Genomic DNA, 22,930 nt, shown 5'->3' with positions numbered 1-22,930 from the left:
GTCCTCTCACCACACTCATATGTAATCTGTAGACTGAGCAAAACATCAGAGAAACTGGTTTACATTAAAAAGAATGTGGCATCAAGTTTGGGGTAAAGCTTATTCACAATCTAAGATATACAGATGAAACAACTTTGTTTGCTGAAAGTGAAGAGGCCGAAAGCATTTGCTAATAAAAGATCAAGAAGTGCAGTCTTCATTCAGGATTCCAATTCAATGTAAAGAAGGCCAAAATCTGCACCATTGGTCCAGCAGGTAACATCATGATAAACGGAGAAAAGCTTCAAGTTGTCGAGGATTTTGTCGTGCTTGAATCCACAATTAAAAATCATGGCAGCGCAGTCAAGAGATCAAATGATACATTGCTTTAGATATCTCTGCATTACAAGATCTCTTTAGATCATTGAAGAGGAAGGATGTAATTTTGAAGACTAAGATGTGCCAATCCATGCCATGTTAATTTCCACTGTCTCGTATGCATGTGAAAGTTGTACATTGAATAGAGAAGACTGAAGAAAAATAAATGCATTGGAATTAACTGTATCTTCTCCAGTGCTATAGAAAGATATAGTACCATTAACTGCTACAGGACAAACGGATCTGTCTCGGAAGAAGTACAACCAGAATACTGAATACTGAAAGACAATACTGAATACTGAAAGGACAAACTGATCTGTATGCGAAGAAGTACAACCAGGGCATTCCTTAGAGGCAAAGACGGTAAAACTTTGTCTTACATATTTTGGACATTTGTCAAGAGAGATTAGTCCCTGGAGAAGGACATCATGTTTGGTAAAGTGGATGAGCAGAAAAATTGAGAAAGATCCTCAATGAAACGGATTGATCCAATGGTTGCATCAATGGCTCAGGCATAGTAACTATTGTGAGGGATCTTGTAGTGTTTCATTCTGTTGCACACAGGGTCGCTGTAGGTCAGAACTAACTCGATGGAAATGAGAGATAACCATCCACTTGATGCTTTAATGCATATAGACAAAACTGGGTCAAAGCAATGGGCCCTCCACAGGAACAGAAAATCAAGCCAAGACCAGGGGGGAGGATAATCGACATTCTGGAGGAGATGCTGATGGCTCTTTTGGTGGTATGATTGGTGATTGGGGAGAAGTAACCTCACATCGGGAATGGATGCTAAACAATGATTGTAGGGAACCTGAGGGGACAATGAGCCAGATTATATGTTCCTGAGTAGATAGTATGAATCTGTCTCTACTCAAACTTCAGTGAACCATACCATGAAAGAAGCACCATAATGACCATGGAAGCTGACCTTGCAGGCAGCATGGCATAACCAGAAAGATCTCACATAGAGGCCCAGCTAAATGAACTGAACCCTCCCTTGAAGTTGACTGCACCCCTGGACTAAGGGCTGGAGTCCTGGATGGGAGAAGAAGCAAAGTGGCCGACCGGAACTGTGGAAGTAGCGGTTATTGGATCTTGAGAGGAATCCCCGGCTTGGTGGGTCTCCAATGGCAACAAACCCAGAATAACCATAGATTAAGCACCTTGATGCCTACCTCTCAGTGAGATGGCAGGTTTCGATCAGCTGGGCAGGGATCTGCACTTGGAAGACTGGATCCAGGAAGGTCCTCCATGGAACCAATCCCCATACTTGGAGTAAATGGAGCACAATAGAATGAGAGCTTGAACTGTGTATGGCAACAACTCATGGGTTGCAGCTCAAGGTGCATATGTACTCACATAGACTTCTCATACCAACAGTGTCCAGAAGCTGTGCCATTGGGAAAAGTGATGATGTTATCAGTGCAATGACCTTATGCCCAAGGGGATGATTGATAATGCTGTACTTTTTTGTTTCTACGGGTTTTTGTTTTTCTGCCTTTAGCTTGTTTTTGTTTTTACGGTTGGTTGGTTGGTTGGTTGGTTGGTTGGTTGGTTGGTTGGTTGGTTGGATTGTTGCTGTTATTGGTGTAGTTGATCTTATGGGGTTTGATTTTGTCATATTACAGTCACCAAAGTAAACCCGAGTCATGCATATCCCAGGGACATGCAGATGGATTCTGGGCTCCTACTAAACTCTAGCCCCAATCAATCTAAGAACAGTTAGTTCTGATAACATGGCCCTGCTCAATACTCACCTTATTGAAATGATCACCGAAGATAAGGGTGCTCTGCAAAGTGTGATGAAGAAAGCAGATGGTGCCCAGCCATCAATTGGAATAATGTCTGGGGTCTTAAAGGCTTATATTCAAATAAGCCAGCATCTAAGTGAGGAGTCAACTCAGTTCACATGGAAGAAGCACACCAGCTTTTGTGATCCAACAATGACAATAACAAAATTCAAATAGGACAAAGGGAAAAGTTTCAGAGCTAAAATTATGAAGACCCAAATGGTAGAAGACTGTGAAGGACAGTGGGACCCCAAAACCCATCTGTAGACTAACTAGTTAGACTAAATCTTTGTCAGACCCCCACTAGCCATAGACAAGGGTCTCAAACAAGCCAGAGATCACTGTTATCTTGTTTATGATGGATCGAACTTGATATTTGGTCAGCTGAACCTGAATATGTTCTAGGTGCAAGTATTTCTTGCATGTTCCTTGATAAAAATTTCTTCCCTGGCTTTTTAAATATTAAAGTTGTCTTTTCTTTCTTACTCATTATCTATATTTTTATCTTTGTATTATTATTATTTTGTCTTTGCCACTGTATTTAAATTTTGTTTTTTATTCTTTCTGTTGGGTTTCCCAGTTCTTAAAGCACATAAGGAATGGATGCACAGAGATAATAACTGATACAAGGGATAAAAAAGAGAGAGGAGTGTGGAGCTGGGAGATAGGGAGTTTGAGGGACTGCAGGAGTAAACAATGAAAGCAAGAGGGGGGAGGGAGCACTAGAACTAACTGCCATTACACAACTCATTTTAAAGGCAATCCAACCATGGGGAGACGTTAATGTTCTAAAATTGCGTTAATGATTGTATAATTCCTCTTGATATGATTGAATGATTGAACTATTGAATTATATTATATATGGATTAGGTGCTAATAAAAATGTAAAATGAACAAACAAACATAACAATAATGTCTTTTTGGATGTTCTCAAGCTCAGTTTGAAGCTCCTCTTTAATGACTGACTCCTATGTCACCCTCAGCATAGTCCCCTTCCTGAGCAAACTCATTTTTCTAATATCCAGAATCATTCCAAGGGACGTTTCTATCTGAACATTCCACAGATCTCAAATTCAACAAGTCTAAATTGGTGCTTATTCTATCATTCATGGAGATGGGGTGGTGTTCTCATTCTTCACATTAAACTATCTCAGATAAGACCAAAGACAATTGGGGGGGGTCACATAATAAACATATTTCTCTATCACCCCTTCATCTAGCTTCACAAACTTTGAACTAAAGTAGTACCAGGTTATAAAATCAAACTCACATGAGTCAGATTTCAGACTATCATTTCACTGATAATTTTAAGAATGCATATATAGAGGAAGCAAAGAGAGACCTAGGAGACTCCAGATGGTTGCCAGGTTCCTCTTTCTAATAGAGACTTTCACTTTCTGGCCCAGAATGATAATGTGTCTCCATGAACTTCTTTCATGGCCCTCTTCATGCATATGAGATCATAGACATTATAAAACTTCTACATTGTAGATAACCAAAGAATTAACTAGCTTATATAGTCATATAATATCCTCCAGGGAGGTAGCACCAACTACAGGAATAGCTTAAACAATATTCTCCAAAGAGAGGAGATCTGTAATCTACCTTAAAGATTTGGTACCTACTCATTCACTGCCATAGAGTCAGTTAAAGCTCTCAGTGACCCTAGCAGACAGAGGAGAACGGCCCCTATGAGTTTCTGAGATTGCAACGCTTTATAGGAGTAAAAATCCCTATCGTTTTCCCTTGATTTTGTGCATATTTAGTCTACATTAGCTTTTAGACCAGTGGTTCTCAACCTTTCTAATGCCACAACCCTTTAATACAGTTCCTCATGTTGTGGTGACGCGCCAACCATAACATTATTTTGTTGCTACTTCATAACTATAATTCTGCTACTGTTATGAATTGAGCGACCCCTGTGAAAGGGTCGTTCGACCCCCACCCCACCCCCCAAAAGGGTTGCAACTCACAGTTTGAGAACCGCTGTTTTAGACAGAGTCCTTTGGAAAAGGCTTTCAATAGATATGGTCACTTCTTCCTAGAAATATCGTTATTTACTGGGAGCCAGGCGGTAAGGGCATTAAATCAGGTCACCATTCCTCTTCTTTTTCTCTCTCCCAAAGCATCCCTCTGGAAAGGCAATGACTATATCAGGTCCATCACAAAGCATTTAGCTTTTTCCCCCAACAGCTATACTGATTACACTATCTGCATGGCATCACTTATCCCCTGAGGTAATTAGTTTATTGTGCCAGCCTGGCCGATAAACACAGTGGGATTAATTGAAGGGCGGAGAGCTAAATGGCTCGGTGAGCCTCGCCTTTCTTGTCTCTCACTCTTAGATCATCGGACCCGTGTGCAGCTGCCTTGCTTGTTCTGTGCCTCAATTTACAGGCTATACTACCTGTGGGACGCCTAGCCTGTGGACTGTGTCACTGTAAGTTGAGGTCCCTTTAAGACCACATGATTGGAATGTACATCTCTGGAGCTGGGGACTGACAGTTGGTGACCTGGCTGACAGTTGGTGACCTGCCTTTCTTTTTGCTCCCTATGCTGATATAGGGACTAACTGGGGGCCCTCAAGACTTAAAGGACTGCCAGTGTCTCACAACTCTCTAATGGGAATGAGTTGCACTGAGCCATTTGTACTACTTTATAATTTAACTGTTCATGTCTTGTATTATATATCTATCTTTATAAATATATAAAATTATGAGCACTCTGGTTTTCTCTCTCTAGAGAACCCTGTCTAACACACACCCCATCTCCACTAGAATACAGGAAGATATCTAGCCCTTCCACCAGCCATCTACTAACCAAGCAACTTCAGTTTTTCCACTTTTATGTGTGACTCTGCTACCATTGTTGCTTCACTAAAATTCATGAGGGATCTCATCTATCCCTGATGTGAAATCCATTGTCTTATATCATGTGCGATCATCTTTCTGCTGACTATATTTCTGTCTTTTTCCAAACACAGTGTCTGATATCCAGTCAAATGGTGAATTGTCAGAAGGTCTCGCCAAGCTCTGATACTCTTAGTCTGGCAGTTTACCAGGATGCCCATAGGTCTCTCAATGTCAAGCTCATGCCACTTTATCGTTAGGCCTTTCTGAAACCTCCATCCAGTTTAGGTGACTACAAGCTATGCTGAATAACCCGTAGTCTTTGTAAATAGCATCACACGGTTAAGTTTAGTAAACCTTGACTTTTATAAAGTGCTGTGTCAGAAGTTCCATGTGCCTCATGCCATTTAGTCCTCTGAGCAACGTTGTGAAGTAGGTCGCCTTATGTTACTAATTTTACAAATAGAGAAACTGAGGTTTCAATAAAGTAAATGACTTAGCCGAATTCAAATAACTATGAAGTAACTGGATTGGGATATGAATATAGCAATTATTTACTTCAGAGTCCTTGTTTTCAAGCTATTCGTCAAAATGTTGCTACTTACACATCAGACAGCTTCCCTAATTAAATGAACAAACATTTGCTAAGTGACAATTTGGTGCCAGACACAGTGTGAGGCTTCACTGTGCAGAGTATGGAGGGTAAATATAATAGAAAACAAAATGCTCCCTAATTGAAGATATCGCCAGTTCTAATTTCCTTTCCAAACCTACCTAATACACATCATTATTCATTACTCTAATCAAGCAGTAATACAGAGTGCCAGGGTGAAATTTCACCACCTTAACCTGATTGGTTAAAACACCCACTTCACGCTTAATGAATTTCTCTGACGAGCTAAGTTAGTCATTCTTATTTCTTGTGAGGAGCATTTACTTTAATATGTAAGCCCTGGTGTTGGTAATTTTTCTATATCTGACCTGTATCTTCCATTTCACTGACTAAATAGATGTGTATTGTTCCTGGTGGACTAGGATCTTCAGCTCACCTATTACATATTATAGAGATAGTGAGGTAACATTTTACTGACCTTATTATTTCACCTGAAAGAAATTTTCATTTTGTTGCCACCGATGTAATTTGCATAGTACATTTCAACTGTGATACTAAAACATCTGACATATACCATTTCGTGGCCTCAAAGTACTTAAGTGATTTTCACAAAAATCAATAACTAAAAAGGACAGACACGAAAGTAAGGCAAGGGTCTCTGATTTTCTCCAATTGTTTTACCCAATCTAGATGTGAGTTCATGTAACTAAAACTATAATTGCCTGTCAGTTTAGCAGATATTTATTTATCCTAGATAAAAATACACATATTGAAACTATACACACAGTATCAATATTATTATGGTATTTATGACACAAATAACTAAATTTGTTCTTTGGACTCTAGTTCCTGAAAATAGCTTGAGTCAATAAAACACTCTTTGTATTTCTAAAACAAACAGACCACTCTTGAATGTACATGAATGAAATGGGAGCACCCAACTCATTTCATTGGAAACAAGCTGCAGGAAAGGCAGGTATGGTAAGTTCTCAACCATTCCATAAACCCGCATTCTACTCTGCACTATAGGGTCGCTATGAGTTGGAACCCACTTGATGACAGTGGATTTTTAAAAACTGTGTCATCTTTCTCTGCATGGGCCCTGTAACATAAAAATGGCTAAGGAACTTCATAGTCTCCTCAGCTATGGTGCTACCATAGCACATGTAAGCATTAAGTATATAGTCTGATCTAAGTGGGAGAATGACAGTAAATGTTCCTTTATATCTTTCACCCATGAGGGTAGGTGGAAGGCATGTGACACCTCACAATAACTACAGTAATAGAACTGAAAAGAAAATTGCAAGCTAGTATCTTTCATAAACAGAGATGCAACATCCACAACAAAAAATACAATAATGTATGCAAATTACATACACAACCAATTAAAATATATGCTAGTTATGCAAGGGTAGTCCATTTACAAATCAATTAGTGCACTCCTTCATGCCAAGAGTTAAAGAAGAGAAATAATACTATAATAACAATAAATCCAGAAAAAATATTCAGTAAACCCAACACTCGGTCTTGATAAAAAATGGCCAGTGATCTAGAGGTAGATGAGGATTTTTAAAGCACTGTAGAATATATATGACCTGAAGCTAGGTTTCTCCCCCTAAGTTCAGGAGCAAGAAAAGGAGGGTATTCCCTCTCATTACACTTATGACTTATCACACTGAAAGTCGTCGCTAATACAATTTTGACAAGAAAAATAAATAGAAGGTTTACAGATTGAAAATGAAGAAATTAAACTATCTTTGTCCTCAGATGATAGGACTGCCTAAATGACCAAAAAAACACCTGTAACTAACATGCAATTATAGCACAGGAAAATGAAACAGTACCATAAAATCAACGGTTCTTCTGGTTATGCCAGCAAGAAACCAATGGATTTTGAAACTAAAAACATAACACTATCAGCAGCAGCAAAAGATACAAAGGTACAGATTTAATAAAAAGAGGTTTAAGAATTATACATACAAATTGACAAAACTTCATTGAAAGTAATCAAGGAAAATCTAAATAAATAAATATTCCATGCTCCTGGATATGAATATTTAGTATTTTAATATACAAATTATTCCCAACAGAATATATAGATTCATTGCAATCCAAATTTCACCAAGTTATTATGTGGATAACAATAAAGTGATGCTAATATGCATATGGAAAATTGAAAGACTAGCATACTCAACAAAATACTGAAGAAAAAAAGAGCTGGTAGACTGGCACTACCTCATTTCAAGACTTAAAGCAAGTCTATAATTATTAAGAAAGTGTGCTGGCAGTGAAGGATCAATATACTATCAGTACAAAAGAGAATTGAGCTCATTTACAGGCCCACATAAATAGAGTCAACTGATTGACAAATAAACAAAAGCAGTTACAATAGATAAAAGGAAGTTTTTCAAGGAATTGTGCTGGAACAATTAGACTTCTACAGTGAGGGGAAGCATCTATACCCAGAGCATACAATTTTCAAGTAAAATGTATGCAAAATGGAGAATAGGCCTAAATGTAAAATATGAAATTAGGCAACCTCTGCAAGATAACATAGGAGAAAGTGAAGAAGACATGAGTTTGGGGAAGACTTTTCAGTTTCTAATAGGAAAGTATCATCCAGTAGAGAATAATTTATAAGGATAATTTCATTAAAATTAAATACTTCTGTAAAATATAAAATACCCTTAAGAAGATGAAAACACAAGTGAAAAGTAAAAAGAAAAGACAAGTGAAAAATTGGTAGAAAATATTTTTAAGTTACATATAAAAAGGATTTCTATCTAAGATATAAAAGAACTCTTAAAACCCAGCAATAACAAAGAAAATAACACAATTATAAAATGGGGGAAATATTTGAACTTAAAACCTCATCATATAAGAAAGAGATACATCAAATAAGCAAATGAAAAGATTGTCAACATCATTAAACCCAAACTCACAGCCATCGAGTTGATTGCAACTCATACCATCCCTTTAGGTCAGGGTAGAACTGCCACTGTTGGTGTCAGTGACTGATTTTTATGAGAGTAGAAATCCTTGTCTTTCTACTGCAGAGCAGCTGGTGGTTCTGAACTGCAGCTCTTGAGGCTAGCAGTCAGATGCATGGGCACTATATCACCAAGTCTCCTTCATATTTTATTAGAGAATTAAAATCAATCCAATGAAATATCACTATGCATTTATGGAAGTTTTGTTAAATGGCATCTAGTCATTTCCACTCACAGCAGCCTTTTGTACAAAGGAACAAGATGCTAACTGATCCTGTGTTGTTTCTAAAAATGTTATATTTGAACAAAGAGTTGCAGCCACTATGTAAATCCATGTAAACGCTTTCTCTTTTTGCTGCCCCCATGATAGCAAGCCTGATGTCTTTCTCCAAGAATTAATAACATCTCCAAAGTACAGAGGACAAAGTCTTGTAATCATCGCTTCTAAGGAGCTCTCTGACTGTAATCTTAGAGACAGACTTGATCTTTCTTCTAGAAGTCTATGGTACATTCAGTTGTCTTTGCCAACACATATCTTAATGGTATCAATTACTGGTATTCTTCAGTTCTCCATATGCTTTACCAGTTTTCCCATTTTTATGAGTCAACTGGAAATACTATGGCTTCAGTCTGCCTAAGCATAGTTATACAGGTATTATCGTTTCTTTTGAATGTTTTGAAGAGAACTTCAGCCACAGATTGCCCAATGGAATACATGGGTTGATTTCTTGACTGCTGTATTTTATTGTGGATCCAAGCAAAATGAAATCTTTGACAAATTCAGTCTTCTATCGGTTAATCATTATGTAGCTTATTGATAAAGTTGTGACAATTTTTTATGTTAGAGTAGAAGCCTGGTGTATGTTGTCTTTATCAGTAAATGTTTAGAAACCATCAATATTGCAGCTTGAGGTTTAAAGTTTTTGTTTACCGTATATACTTGAATATAAGCCAATCTAATTATAAGCCGGGGTACCTAATTATTAACTGGGAAACCAGAAAAACTGATTAACTTGAGTATAAGTTTAGGGTAGAAAATACAGACGCTATTGGTGAGTTTCAATAATCAAAACAAGTGAAAATAAAATTACTAAAAATTGAGACATCAGTGGGGTAATGTATTTAAATATTGATTTTAAATAAAAATCATAAATAAAAGGACAAGTCATTTAACATTAGTAAAACCAACACAGTAAGTGGAAAATAGCTTCAACAAAAACAATAAGGTATCAACAATGATACCTTAAGAGTACTAGCCCCTGAGCTCAATCAGCAGCCTAGCGAAAATGTAAAGAGTTAAAATCCTTCAAAACTGGATTCCTCATCATCATCTGTATCCCAATGCAGAGCCTCAGCTGGTGTGAGATCATCATAGACGCTGTCCTCACTGAGATCGCCGTCATCACCATCACTGCTGTCATTTTCATACAAAGCGCAGTCTTCACTGCCATCCATAGCATTACTAATACTACATTTCTGGAAGGGACGTCGCACCATGTTTTCTGGAATGTCTTCCCATGCATCTCGAACCCACTTTGCTATTAACTCTATGTCAGGCTTCATGAGATTTCCTCCTTTCATTAGTTGGGCTTGACCAGATGACATCCTTTCATGCCACTGACCCGTGTATAAGCCGAACCCCAGTTTTTCAGCACATTTAAAAAAAAAACTTGGCATATACATGAGTATATACGGTAGGTCTTTCTGATTTTCTTTCTCCAGGTATTTTCATATTTCGTTATAATACTCCACTTTTTCTTCTCAAGCTGCTGTTTGAGATATTTTGGTCAATTCATCTGCCTCATTGTTTCTTCATTCACTGTATCTGCACTGCACCCATTAAAAGGGCTGAACTGTAAAACCATGATGATATCAAATGCTGGCAAGAATGTACAGCAACAGGAACACACACTGTTTCAAATACACCGACGCTTCTTACAATGGCAAAAAACAGGTTTAATATGTTACCTAGCAATCGAACTTGTTGGCATTTACCTAAATGAGATGAAATTGCATTTCACATAGGAACCTGTAGTCTTACACATAACTGCCAAAATTAGAAGAAGCCATGTTATCTTTCAAAAGGTGAATGACTTCTAAAAAGAGTTGTATGAGCCCCAATAAATTGTTAAAAAAAAAAAGTGTGGCACGTCTGTAAAAAGGAGACTCCTTCTATGGACAAATACCCAAATTAATGTAGATGGAAGTAGAAAATCTCATCGGATCCATACATGAGCAATTAGTGAACTTTACTGGGAACTCAGATTAAGAGGAATAGGGGACATGTCTGCATCAGAGAAGATGATTACACGTCTGATGGTGGGTAAATCGGTGGGACAAACTACCGTTGAGAAAAAATATTTAACATTACTTACATAGAGTCCCAGAGGGAAATATGCCAGGGATTATGTTCCTAACTGGACACTTTTGACCTAGTTTCTATCCAGCCCCTGCTGACCCAGGAATACTCTAGACAACTGGGACCGTAGACTGTCCTTTCTATGTGCACACCACCCGTCACAGACCCCACTGGAAGGGCTCAACTGAAAATTCCACGAAACAAACTGCACTTTGCCTTCATCTAACTTGTAGCGTATCTCAGGAACTAAAATACTCCCTTGAACATAGAACTGAAATGTCCTGATGGGGAACTAATCAAACGATCGCTATCCCAAGATTAGGGAATTGGTGGTCATTGGACTTTGTTTTGGTTCAGATACACTGCTTTGCAGTGTCTATTGAATAACTACCCAAGATCAATGTAGCCTTGCTGTTTTCACATTCCCCATGCTTTTTTTTGGGAGGGAGTAATGTGTTAGCCTGCCAGACATGGTCCTGCCTTTGTAAATGAGTGATACTGAAAGTACTGTTATCTGTCTATCCCTCATGCTCTGTGTAACTAAGTTTCAAAGCTGTACAAGTTAACAATTCTTGTATTGTAATCTAAAAAGCTGTACTAAAATGTATAAATTCCTTTCCTCAACAGTGTTTTAAATGTTAGACCATTGACTAAAATATTGACATCATCAATAGAATTACCTTTTCCCCATGGGGATGATTATACTCCAATAAGATAATTATGTCTCTAAAGGGAGCCAGGAACATACATAAACTATAAATATATCAATGGAGTTTGAGGAACATACATAAACTATAAATATACCAATGGAGTTTGGTCATAGCGCTAACATAAGAAAAATTAGTTCTTGTGGTATAATCCTGTTTGGCACTCACCCTTGTGAAGAGATCACTGAAGGCAAAGGTGCTACCTTTGTCTATCCTCACAGCAAAGCGTGGCGATGCCATCAGATGGTGCTCAGCTACAGGAACAATAGCGTTTGGAGTCTTAAAGGCGTGCCTCAACATAAGCAGCCATCTAAGTGAGGAGTCACCTAAATCCATGCAGAATGAGCATACCACTCTGTATGATGCAAAGATGGTAAATAATGAAAACAGAACCTAAAGGAGGGAACCGTACCAGAGCCTAAACCCAAAGTACCCAGTTTGTGGAACATTACAGGTGATAGTGGAGTCCCAAGACATGATTCATTCAGGGTTTCATCATTTATGCATGAACATGAACATGTGTTAATGATATTATTGTTCTGGTTGAAATTTAATGGAGTAAAAAGCAGTCAAGGAAGAAGATTATATTAGATTCTCTGAACTGATTAAATCAAATCATATCCAATACCCTTCTAATTTAAATATATTAATTTTTCAAATAGAGAGCAAAAATATTTTAATCATTAGTAAATAAAGAGATGAAATTTAAAGAAAATGAAACCAGAAAACTGAATTTTCCAATCATTGGCCGGGAAGTAGAGTGAATGGCATCTTCGTGCATGGCTGTTAAGAACACAGAGTGCGCTCTTACTAAGAGAGCAATCAGCATGTACTTGAGGAGAAAAAGTATGCGCATGCGCTTACAGCATCACATCTCTCAGATGTACTTTTCAAAGAAAGCGCATGCATGTGCACAGTGGAATTGTCCACGATCAAGTTGCAGGCAATATAAATATCAACCTGTTAGAAAAAGACTATTTAGGTAGAATGTCCAAACTGGATTGCTATGCAGCAGTCAGAAACTACGAATTAGCATAACTGAATACATGGCAATAGGAAACTTTCTTGATACGGTGTTTACTGAGAAAATGAGAAACCTGTGTAAATTGAAATATAAGCAACATGATACATAATATACATTTTATAAAATATATAAACAAACGGGCACACATTAAATACATTAGAAAGATTACTTAAGGAGAATAAAGTGATGGAAATGAAAGATTTTACATTTTTTTTACATATTTAACATAAAAAACTAAGCAGCGGACCGACAAACACGAGTGATGACACTATTCCCTGAGTATTCATTGGGGCTATTTCACTTTAAAATGGAAGGTCCTAAAGGCTGCTGTGTCTAGGTTCCAAATGTGACTCTAAATGTGATTCAGATTTTACCAGAGATTCTTTTCCCCCAAAAAATTTAATGTTAATATAGATATTATATTATTTCATCATTCAGTCACATCAAGAATATTGTACCGCTGCTACCAAAATCAGTTTCAAAATACTCTTCTCCTTCCTGAACTCCTTGACATCAGCTCCCTTGTACCCACCATCACAACCAAGTACCCCACCCAGAAATTCTTATTCTACCTGCTTCCACTATGAGATACATCAATCCAGGGTTTCATATGCTGAAAAGCATGGGGGGTTACCCCCAATATAAACAAACAAAGATAAAAAAAATACAGAAAATGTTGAAAACCAGGAAAGGCGTAGTATACAGCAGAAAGGGGTCAACAGACAAGGTTTGAACCACTCTAGTCAGGTTTGTCACTCTGGTCCTCCATAGGCATCTCTCCAATGCAGAGACTATTTTGAACTGAAGCAAGTGGGTGTAAGGCAAAACTATTGCTACGAAATCATAGAGACATGATTAAAGAGAAACACATATTAAATGCCAGTGTCAAAATGTGAAGGGATGTTTCTCAAGGTACCTTCTACCTCCTATACACTTTGGTGGGGGGTGTTTCCATCTCGCTAACCCTACTCCGAAGAATTCTCCAGTATTCCATTGACATCCTATCAAAATGGCAGGTTTAGTCGCCTGGAGCTACTCAAATTGTGTTCCTTTTAAATATTACATGAATTTGGCGGAGAAAGGAAGGCTAAAGATGCATTATCAGGACTGTAGGGTGGAAGAGGTAAGCTTTTCCAATGACATTTCAGAGGAAAGCCTTTCTTACTCTTAGAGAGCGAGCAGGCCCATCTTTGGGATGGAAATCAAAAACTCTGCCAGCCACATTTCCTGGCCTTTTTCACAGTAACATTCTTTTCAATTTTCTTATAACCCCTTCCTAATCAGCCTCTTGATCACCTAGGGTCCTTTGAGAAAAAGCAATCAATATTAACAGTTTGAGATCCAAAAATCTGTTTCTATAACATTCTGAGCTGACTCCGTCACATTTAGTTCATCTTTGAGGTCCTCCTGACCTACACTAAAATGTCCTTGATGGTCCTAAAATGTATTGCTTTGGGAGAAGCAGCCTTCCATAAAGTTGTAGAGAAGTCTCGATGCTTTGGAAACATTCTCAGTGTTCACTTCAGTTTTGTTAATCATTTGAGTTATCCTTTTGGTTTGCAATAAACCCATGCATGCGTGCCCTGGAGTCCTAGTAGCGGTACTGTTTGATTTGCCATCCTATGAAAACACAGCCAGTTCCCTGATGATGATCTTATTTCATCATGTTGATCGTGGAAGAGGAAACATGGCTAGACTTCACAGCTGCTCACATATTCCCGGTCTCATCTCATAGTTCAAGAGCACTGCTTATGGCTGTTGTTAATGTGAGCCATCAATTTCTGACCCATGTTGACTTTATGCAGAAACAATGCCAGTCTGTGCCACCCTTAAAATGATTTCTCTGTGCCTACTATTGCAGTCCTTGTGCCAATCCATCTCTTTGAGGGCCTTCCTCTTTTTCACTGCCCCTCTACATTACCAAATATGATGCCTTTCCCCAAGGTTGACTGATCTCTCCTCACAACACTTAAGTCTCGCCATCCTTGCTTCTAAGGAGCACTCTGGTCATACTTCTTCCAAGGCAGATTGGTGTGTCCTTTTAGCAGTTCAAGGTACTCCATGGTACTCCTGTGGGAATAGAGACTTCATGGTCCTCATTTGCCAGGACTCCAGGTAAGGAGCTATAGCTGCAAAAGTCTGCTCATGCTACAGCAAGGAGACAGCATGTCTCAAACTGCTGTCAGCCCCACAGTCCTCTCTGTGCCTTAGCTGCTCCATAGAGGGGTGTCCTCGGGACTTGGTGTGCCAATATGGGGTTTATACCCTGACTCTCTTTTTCCTTCTTGGTTTGCTTCCATGTGGATATGGTAAGCCGGTCCACCTTCCCAAACTGTAGGTTTAGTGTTGTCCTCTGTAGCACATACTTCTAGGGAGGGGGTCAGTTTGGCTCTGATTGAGACATGATGTCCCCTCGCTGGAACATACCACAAGAGAGGACAATAATGGGGGTCACACGGCAAGGAGTGAGTTCAGTCTGAACCCGCCCACAGTGGGCAAGCCAAGAATAGAACATAAAATATCAGCAATGGGAGCAAAGAACAAAGCTACAAAGTCCCTGAGGCACCCCCAAAATAGACCTCAGGCTAGAAGGAGCGGTTCTCGAAACCCCTGGGACTAGTGGGGAGATTAGTCATAAAGGTCAGCAGCTAGACCTGGAACTATGCATTCTTTTTCAGGGTTTTTTTCATTATTATTATTCGATCTTTTGTTTTGTCTCCATTATTATTAGTTTGCCTACCTATATAAGGTAGGCATGGGAAAGCAAGCTCAAGGATAAAGCAATGGTATTGATTTTTCTGGAGGGACTTGAGCAGGGGACGGGAGCAGTGAGCATACAATGCCATAGACAGGGGAACAACTAGGGAATTAAAACCAACAATGAGAAGTATGTACAGATCCTGAGGATGTTGGAGCAACAGAAATCTAGCTGAGAGGAATTACTAAGAGGCAGAAGGACCAGCATGATGATGGGGCAAGAAGAAGGTAAAAGGAAACAGAGAAAAGACCTAGGAAGCAAAAGTATGGCTAGAGGTATAAATATAGGTGTGTACATATGTAAATATATGAATTCATTAAAATAGAGGTATTGGCCTATGTACATATATTTATATCACAATACATTGAAGTAATGAACAGGCCTGTGCTTAAAGCCTCCCTCAATGAAAGAACACTTTGTTATAACAATATGGCATTCTCAATGCTCACCCTCCTGGCACAATGTGATGAAGAAAGCTGATGGTGCCCGGCTAGCAAAAGATATAGCATCTGGGGTCTTAATAGCTTGAAGTTAAAAAAGCGGACATCTAGCAGAGAAGCAAGAAACACACATGGAAGAAGCACACCAGCCTGTGTGTTCACGAGATGTAGACGGGAGCAGGTAACAAGCATTAGAAGACCCAAACAAACAAAAGTATTGTTGTGAATGAGGGGAGCCAGAGCAGAGAACCCCAAACCCATCTGCAGACAATGAGGAGATGAGAATGGCAATATATGTACAGATGTGCTTGATACAATTGATGCATGGATTGTTTTTTGTTTTGTTTTGTTTTTTCAGGGGACAGTGTGAACACAGCCCCCCCCCCACTACCACAAATTGTGCAGTCGAATTTCCCATATTTGGGGAAACCACAGGGGTCAGCACATCTGGAGTGCAATGGATAAGGCTCGTCCTGGGAAAAACACCTTCATGGTATCTCCCCTGCCAGGTTAGTATTGATGTATGGATTGTTATAAGAGATGTAAGAGCCCCCAATAAAATGATCTTTAAAATTTTTTTAAATAATTTTTTTAATAAAGCAAGAAAATTTGTGCTCCCGGGATGCATCCTTGTGTTGTAGTTAGATTTTGTATCAATCTATCCCAGTCAGGATTCTCAGTGGTTTAGCAGTAGAAGCATTCCCTCAAGATGGGATCTACCAAAACCTATCAGCTCTATGGTGGAAAACGTTGTGAGCAACGAAGCACTTTTTGTGGGAAAATTATGGTGACGTGCAACTGAAAGAAAATGTCTTTGGTAGTATAGCTCACTGTGTCCTGTGATGCTGGAAGCCATGTTTTATGGTATTTCAACTGTCAGCAGGGTCAATCAAAGAGAACAGATTTCAGTGGAGCTTCCAGGCTAAGAACAGAAAGCAAAGGACGCGGCTCCCTATATCTAAGGAAGAAACCACTGAAAACCTTGTACAGCTTAGAAGCATTGTCAAATACTGAGCTTAAACAAAGGAAGCAGAACATTGTCAGAGACACTGACAGAGGATGGGCCCCTCAGATTCTGGGGCCCTCGAAATGTGCCCTTGACGGAAGAACAGGTGATTTCTTGGAGTGGAGATCCATCAAGGTGACAGTAGTCAGGTAAAGCCTATGACAGTGGAGCATTCAGAGTGAGGAGGGATGAATCAAGGTAAAGAGAAATAGCTGCAATTTTTTTTAATGATTGGAATTTAAAATGTGCAAAGCATGAATTTAGGAAAGCTGGAAATGGTTAAAAATGAAATGGAACACATGAAGATTGATATACTAGGTAGATAAAGTTTATAGTGCAATGCTGACCGATAAACACATGTGGGGTTAATTGAATGGTGGAGCGATAAATGGCTCGGTGAGCCTCGCCTTTCTAATTGCTTTCTGATGGTCAGACCAGGGTGCAGCTGCCTTAGCCAACTCCCTGCTTCAGCTTGCAAGGCTCATTTTCTGCAAAACATCCCTTAGGAGAAGTCACATGAACCTGCCCAGATGCAGCTCTGGGTGCTGGAGCAGCCGTGTGGAGACCCCTGCCAGCGCTGAGATACTTACATGTTCACTGACTCAGCTTTCCTCCTGCAGTCAGCATCATTGTGTGTGTTGTTTGAGATGGAGGAGGGCACATTGGACGCTAATAACCGAAGACCTGCTTTGCTGTGCAACATTCCAATGATGCAGCAGGAACATCATATTGAAGAAGGAAAAAGGTCGTTGAAAAGACATGACAAAAAGACAAAATCAAAGTGAATGTCAGGCAAGACTCGAAACTTTCTCATAATTAGAGTGTATCTATTACCATTGAACGAAGTAGAATGTTTCAACGGGCCACTCGAGAATACATAGGAAAATATAATAAGGAAACGTGCAAAGACCTAGAGTTAGGAAGCCAAAAAGGAAGGACACTCTCTGCCTATAGCAGGTTTACTATAGAGTGTCATTGGTAAGTTCAATGCTCCCAATATCGGAGCTATTTAATTCTCTTAATAAAACCTTGTGACTGCCACTAGCTACTGTGGGACCTGTTGTCTACCAATAAGATACAGAAAAATGCCTTTCCAAAGTTTTTCCACATTTGTTACAAGTGAAGAATTTGAAATCACGGCATACAATTATAGCCATTAATCTCCAGAATCTGGTAATTATACTACAACTGTAAGATAAGTTTGTTATCCCTCTCTTTCTTTTTAGCTTTAGCAAATGTTGGGGTTTATTGAGATTCACAGTGTGAATGCCAAGTGCCAAAGTATAAATATGCTAAATACTGCTCGGTAGTGACTGGATAAAATCAAAAAAGCAAACTTATTGGCATTGAGTCCATTTTGACTTGCAAGAAACTTATAAGACAAAATAGAACTGCTCCTGTGAGTTTCTGAGGCTGCTTCATCTTTCTCCCATTGAGGGGTTGATGGTTTCCACCGAATGACCTTGTGGTTGGCAGTCAAAGGCATAAACCACCACGCCACCAGGAGTCCTTTGGAGTATAAATCAACCAGCTTAAAATAGCAAGCTGATTTTACAATCCAATTATTCGAACGATGAAAATTTTTCATTGAAATATAATAGTTGTTACATGCTTTATGAACACATCAGCCTATCAGAATAAATGTAAATAATTATACTCTACTAAGGCAACTTCAGCGCTGGGCTTCCTCCTTCCATTTACCAGCAACACAAACAGTTGTTAACGAATGACCCATACATATCTCCTTATTGCAAATTATTGCTGTTTTACCACTTTCTTAGAAACATGCTAACTGAACCATCACAGATCTCATTGAAATGAAATGACCACCTTGTAACCATTGCATATGCAAATTTATGTTAATTATAGACTACCTATCAAAAGTTACAAAAACCACTTCATTTCCTTTTATGTCAATATTTCCTCCAGGGAAGAGAAAGAATCACATGCAAGAGTTGAAAGGGAGAGTGTTACAGATTTGATTTGATGAGGTGAACTGTGCAACTGCATGACCTATGTTTTTCTATGAAGCATTATATTCTACAACCAAAAAGGAAGAAATTAAAATATATCGATAAACAATCACCAAAATAAGTAAATCCCTACAAAGTTTAAAAAGACAGAGAAGGGTCATAGACTTCAAAATCCTCCAGTTTCCTTACCTGTCAAATCTACACAAAGGAAGCAGACTTAGAATCTTTAGGGACTTACAAGTTCATTTCAAAATAAAACCCAAAAGATTACTTCTATTTCTTCCTGATAAATAGGTAACAAATAAAATCTGTACCCAGGCATAGGTTTTGCATTCCAGTAAGTGGTCAAATATTTCAGAACTTACGTCAGGTATATTACAGAAATTGAGAAGAATACCTCTCACTTTCAAGATGGTGAGTTTAATCTCTAAGTTGGCAAAAAAGTTGTCTCACTAATGGGTCATTGCTAAACCATAAGTCATAAAGCAGACATTTTAATTACCTATCGGAGTCAATGATTCAAGCTGATGTGCCCCAATATATGATTGTGCACACATTCTCACTCTGTCTCCCTTTGTGTCTCAGACACACAAACACCACGACACCTGCACTCTTGTGATCCAAATTGGTAAGACTGCAATGGAGCTTCAAAAAATGTATTAAGGGCCCATTCCAACGCAGAGACACAATAGTTGACTGGGTCTACCAAAAATAAGACACATATGTGCATAAAATACTTCATCAGAAGAGTAAGAAGAGAGCCCACTATAGTGAAAATATGTGTTGACCATGACACAATACAAGGGACTATTCTTTAAAACTTAAATAAACCTATACATCAAAAAGGAAAAAAATGAATGACACAATTTAAAAGCAGGCAAAGAACATGAACATCCAGTTCAGCCAAAGATGGCACTCAAGTAGCCAGGAAACACACGAAGAAATATTCAGGATCACCAGTCATCCAGGAGATGCAAATCAAAACAACAATAAGATATCCACTTTACACCTGCATTGACAGCCGATCTCTATAAAACAGAACATAAAAAATGGTGGAGAGGCTGTGGAGAGATCAGAACCTTCATACACTGATGGTGCAACTGTACATATATATAACCACTGTGGAAAATGGTATGGCACTTATACTTCAACTAGAGATAGAAATTCCATATAATCCAGCAATCCTTCTGCTAGGCATGTATCCTAAAGGAGTAAGAGTCATAACATGTAAGGCAATAGTAAGAAGTTGAAAAAAAAACCCTAGTGTCCATCAGTAGAAGAAAGCATGGAGGAACTGGTATGTACACACAATGAAACACTACACATCACTAACAAACAACAAGGAAGCCACGAAACACCTCATGACATAGATAAACCTAGAGAACTCTATGCTGACAACAATAGGTATATATGAGACCACTGTTATAAGGAGAAAAAAAGTGTGTGTGTGTGTGTGTGTGTGTGTGTGTGTGAGAGAGAGAGAGAGAGAGAGAGAGAGAGAGAGAGAGAGAGAGAGAGGATTTTATTTACATCAAGATAGTGGCTTTCACAGTTGTATAAGTGGGCAGATCCATCTGAGTTTTCACAGGCCAGTGGCTGTAGATGAATCCAAGGTCAGGTGGCAAGCTCCTAAGATTGGCAGGCAGTATGGCAGGCTGTTGGCTCAAGTCCAAACAGCTGGAATTGGATAAGCTAGATGCAGGACCTAGACCCAAAAAAAAGTAAGCAAGCTTTTCCACAGGGTGCTTACAAACAGAGTAGGGTCAACCCCAAGGAGAATTTCTTTAGATTGCATCAGGGCTATGACCTGAATAAGAGGGTTTCAGTCCATCCTACCCTTACAACTGATATCTACTTACTGCAGATCTCACTATGGAGTTGTTTACACTGGTCCTATCATGGGGGAGTACTAGGCCCTAACTGGGGTACATCGGGCTGCTATGGGTCAGAGCCGAGTTGATGGCATCTAACAACCACAGCAACTGCCAGGCCACAGAGAACCCCAACTCAAGCCAAAAACAAAGACCTTACTGGAAACCCAAATCAATAGTTAGAGAGGCGGATGGTATATCTGTCTCAGAGAAGATGACTGACTACAATTAGCTCGATGAGAAAACTGGATGAGGAAGCCTGCATTGGAAAATAAATTAATAAATAAACATTAAGCATATAGACTATTAATGGGAGAATAAGTTCTATATCTTGCCCCTAGGAGTATAACCCAAGGACTTCTGTTATTAAATTCATTTCTTATTTTAATTTTAAATCAAGGTCAACATTAGAAGAAATCATTTCAAAATCACCTGTGGATTACGTTCATAGTTTGTGGCCATCATGCATGCTCCCTCCCATCACTTACTATACAGTTATCCCAGAAGCAAGTTTTCCTTATGAAAAGCATAACTCATTTTTGGATCTTATGCATTCAGCTGTACACCCATCTGCCAAAGGTCATGTTAGATACAGATTCCACCAACCAAAAAAAGAGGTCAGAATACTGGCGAGTTTCATCTGAATGAGAGTCATTGATCTCCTGGTTGTCTTCAAATACCTAGACTTTTAGAAACTAGAAAACTTATATTCAAAATGGGACAGAGTAGTTTCAATAGGAACTGATTGAGCTGAAAGCTAACAGTTTTCCTGAAATTGTGAAGATATGTATTTGACTCCAAAAACTAGACTGAATTGTGGGCAGATGCCCAAGCCCTGGGCAATGTTTAGACCCACCTGCTCTATATGATAGTTTGTTCTCATGTATAAAACTGTTACAAATGAAAGCTGAAGATCTTCATCAGAAATATAAATAGAGCTTGATTAAAGGTGTTTTTCCTAAATACACCTCATTTTCTGAGAAAAATCTATAAAAGACCAGTTTCCTTGTTAAATATGTCAAAACTGATCAATGACCAGCAATAGACCTGGAACCGTGGATTTCTTTTTTCTTTTTTTTTCCTTTAAGCAATGAAGGACTAAATGGAATTAATTTATTTTTGAAATCTGTTGAAATATAATTGAAATCCAGTAGTTCTGATAATTAAGAAAAAAATAGCAATGTTCTGATTAAAACAGGGCACTTCCAGAATGGTTATAAAATAGGCATGGCTTTTGATTTCCTCAAAAACTGAAAGGAAAGAAATTTAATGCTGAGAATTCATAATGTAAAGAAATGAGATTAACTGACGTTTGATAACCTCAAATTAATAAATAACAATAGCTAACATTTATTAAGTCTCTAATTTATGCCTGATACTCTGCTCAATGTTTTATATGTATTATGCTTATTAATTCTGACAACAAACCTGTCAAATAAGTGCTGTTTTTAACCGCATTTTACCTTTCTGAGGGCAATTAAATAATATTCCCAAGACTCAAAGCTAGAATTAAAATATGACATAGATTTTGATTGAAAAATATTAAAGCATTTATATTATTCAAAGATTTGAACTTTGGAGAGGGGACTCTAGATTTTGGCTTCGTCACACACTAAATGTTGAACCACACAGGCAGCGTCAAAAGAAGACAGAGGGATACACAGAGTTATTACATTAAAAAAGAAGTGGTTGATGTTCAACCACATCAAGGGGTAGCATGCCATCCCCAACTGACGGCATTTAAAGAAGCCCACGCAGCCCTGAAGGCAATGGCAAGAAGAGCAGGGTTCCCACAATTGACTGACTAACAACTGAAGTGTTTCAACAAATCGATTCCGTGTCAGAAGCACTCAATGGGCTAAGTGAAGAAATCTGGAAGTTCCATCAAATGGATAGAAGATATCCTTCTTGTGGCCATTCGAAAGAAAAGTAATCCCACCGAATGTATAAATCATCCGACAATGTAATTTAATATCATCTGCAAGTCAAATTTTGCAGAATATAATTCATTTAAAGACGGTTACTGAAATACACTGACAGGAACAGTTCTGCTCCGTAATACACGGGATCATTATGATTTGATATCAACTGTACAACACCTATTAACATCCATATTTGGGATAAATACACATCTATACATAATTTACAAAAATTATTTCAACTAAAATACCCTCTTTAATTTTGGTATGT

At 38.5% G+C, this 22,930-nt stretch overlaps 1 protein-coding gene and 1 non-coding gene across 2 annotated transcripts in view; both read right to left on the bottom strand.

Annotated features, from left to right (window-relative positions):
• Positions 1-22,930, bottom strand: part of KCTD8 (potassium channel tetramerization domain containing 8) — a 320,383-nt gene that overhangs the window by 285,235 nt on the left and 12,218 nt on the right. The gene's annotated exons all lie outside the window — the stretch shown is intronic.
• Positions 16,246-16,407, bottom strand: LOC142443843 (U1 spliceosomal RNA). The gene has a single exon (XR_012783584.1). It is a non-coding gene; the product is annotated as a U1 spliceosomal RNA (small nuclear RNA).

This window comes from Tenrec ecaudatus, chromosome 3 (genome assembly GCF_050624435.1).
Source record: "Tenrec ecaudatus isolate mTenEca1 chromosome 3, mTenEca1.hap1, whole genome shotgun sequence".
In the NCBI taxonomy this organism is placed as follows: Eukaryota; Metazoa; Chordata; class Mammalia; order Afrosoricida; family Tenrecidae; genus Tenrec; species Tenrec ecaudatus.
Note: the sequence above shows the minus strand (reverse complement) of the source record. Positions and strands in the feature narration are given on the sequence as shown.